Source organism: Camelus ferus, chromosome 13 (genome assembly GCF_009834535.1).
Source record: "Camelus ferus isolate YT-003-E chromosome 13, BCGSAC_Cfer_1.0, whole genome shotgun sequence".
NCBI classification, from domain to species: domain Eukaryota; kingdom Metazoa; phylum Chordata; class Mammalia; order Artiodactyla; family Camelidae; genus Camelus; species Camelus ferus.
Genome location: NC_045708.1, coordinates 5,378,379 through 5,380,996, shown reverse-complemented (window position 1 = coordinate 5,380,996; position 2,618 = coordinate 5,378,379). Strand labels below are relative to the sequence as shown.

At 47.7% G+C, this 2,618-nt stretch overlaps 1 long non-coding RNA gene and 1 other non-coding gene across 2 annotated transcripts; both read left to right on the top strand.

The window, feature by feature from the left end:
• Nucleotides 1-321: 321 nt before the first annotated feature.
• Nucleotides 322-1,784, top strand: LOC116668242. Its single transcript, XR_004325318.1, has 2 exons — nt 322-821; nt 1,288-1,784. It is a non-coding gene; the product is annotated as an uncharacterized LOC116668242 (long non-coding RNA).
• Nucleotides 1,785-2,280: 496 nt separating this feature from the next.
• On the top strand, nt 2,281-2,387 carry LOC116668371. The gene has a single exon (XR_004325541.1). It is a non-coding gene; the product is annotated as a U6 spliceosomal RNA (small nuclear RNA).
• The last annotated feature ends 231 nt before the right edge of the window (nt 2,388-2,618 follow it).

Below are 2,618 nucleotides of genomic sequence, written 5' to 3'. Positions count from 1 at the left end.
TGCGCTCAGGACAGCACCCTCAGTCCTTGGAGGAAAAGGTGGAGGCGACCGCTGTCCACAGAGGCTGCCACATGCTCGGCCACTTCCCGAGTGAGCACCCTGTGATCTTCTAAAACTGGCATCTTATTCCCATGCTCGGAAAATGTGGATTAGACGTGTAAGCAACTTCTCCCTGGGGGTGGGAGACCCAGGCTTCATGCCTAGACTCCAAGGCTTCCCCAGAGGCGTTATCAGAAAAACTGTGTCCCGGGCAGATGACCCAGGCGAGGACTCAGCCCGCCGGGTGGGAGGGGGCAGGGGGGAGAAGTCTTGGATGGATTCCTGACGCTGGAGGATGCACTTGAAGGAACAGGGCAAGAAGCCAGTTCACAGACCGGGGGTCAAGGAGGGCATTGCTAACTGGACGTGGGGCCTGGGAGCCCCGGGCCCTGGAGTCCGCGTGTCACTTGTACCCTGTCCTGAGTGATCCCAGGCCCCGTGCCTTGTGGAGTCTGGAAGGAACAGCCCTCCTGACTCCTAACCAGACATTTCCTGCTGAGTTGACTGCCTTTTCAGCAACTTTAAGCACACAACAGCTGGGGCGTGGGACCCTCCCCTCGACACGGTCACGGGGACACAGTCACAAGCCTCCCTCGCTTGACAGCTGCACCAGCTGGGGCAGGTCCCGGAGCCTCTGTGTGCCTCCGTGTCCCCGTCTGCACGATGGAGGAGGAAACAACAGGCGATGCCGGCGCTGTCTCCTGGAGCAGCTGGATGATGAAATGATGGCATCCCCTCGCCGGGGCTGAGAACGGCGCCGGGCACGGAGTGGGTGCTCAAAAGTGGGTGGTGGTCACTGATTTCTGCACAAGGCTATCACAGCAAAGGGAGCGCTCCCCTGAAGGGACCTCTCCGGGACCTTGTCCAGGCTGGGGACATGCTGTCTTCTGAGTCAGGCCGGTCCATTTTTGGATGGCAGGTGACTAAGAGCATTCTTCCTCGCTTTCAGCCAAGTCCACCTCCCCACAACTCCCACTCCCGGGCCCTGGCTCTGCCAGAAGGCAAATGTCAAAAAAATATTCTTGCAAGAGAGGACAGAGAATGTAAATACTACCAATAGAATCGGGTTGAGGGATTGCAGTCTCCCTGGCTGTGGCCGTTCCCACAGCTAAGCCTGGATGGACGGGGTCTGGGGGGTGTCAAAGACCCTTCAGGTCAATTGGAAAACCAGTAAAAGCTCCAAGCTCTTCTCTGCTTCCTTTAGAAACACATTAAACATTAAACCACCCTTTTCTCCATTCTTTGCAGACCACAGCGGGCCGCTGACTGCCTTGAGACCCAGTGACAAGTCACTCCACGTGAGACAGGGTGACGATCACCAGGCTGCAGGGCCACGACCTCATCTCATTCATACGTGCCATCCACCCTGTAATCACCGAGCATCTGAGGAGCGTGCCCGCCAGGCAGGACACGCAGCCTGCCTCCTGTTTACAGAGCCTTTCTGGCGTCAGGTATACAATCACGACCTGTGTGTCCCTTCCCCGCCTTCTGTGGCATGTACGGTGACATAAGAAGAATGCACACATCTTTTTTTCAGACAGGTTAGACAGTTTGGCTCTCTAGTGTCTCTCGTTAAAAATAGTTTGAAATAGAGTTTCAGTCTTGCAAGGTGAAAAAGTTCTCTGAGGTCTGTTGCAAGATGTGAATACACTTAATGCTACTGAACTGTAGGCCTAAAAATGATTAAGATGGTAAACATAAAGGTATGTGATTTTGCCACAATAAAAAAATATATGAGGATGAAATAAGTAGATGAAATAATATGACCAATTTTCTTCAAAATGATGCAAGAGGGATGAAATAATGCCATTTGCAGCAACATGGATGGACCTGGAGATCATCATACTAAGTGAAGAAAGCTAGAAAGAGAAAGAAAAATACCATATGATATCACTTTTATATGTGGAATCTAAAAAAAAAAAAAATGACACAAATGAACTTATTTACAAAACAGAAACAGACTCACAGACATAGAAAACAAACTTATGGTTCCCAAAGGGGAAAGGAGAGGGAAGGGATAAATTAGGAGTTTGGGATTAGCAGATACAAACTACTATGTACAAAATAGGTAAACAACAAGATCTTACTGTATAGCACAGGGAATTATATTTAATAGCTTGTAAAAACCTGTAAAGAAAAAGAATATGAAAAATAACATTTATGTATAACTGAATCACTATGCTGTAACTAGAAACTAACACAACATTGCAAATCAAATCTACTTCCGTAAAAAACAAGTAAGTGCTCACTTTGGCAGCACATATACTAAAATTGGGATGATACAGAGAAGACTGGCATGGCCCCTGGGCAAGGATGGCCCACAAATTCATGAAGCATTCCATGTTTTTAAAATGTCCATCAACCAATGACTGGATAAGGAAGTGGTATATATACACACACATATATACCCATAATGGAATACTGCTCAACCATAAAAAAGTATAAAGTAATGCCATTTGTGGCAACACGGATGGACCTGGAGATCATCATTCTAAGTGAAGTAAGCCAGAAAGAGAAAGAAAAATACCATATGATATCACTCATATGTGGGATCTAAAAAAAAAAAAAAAAAAAAAGCA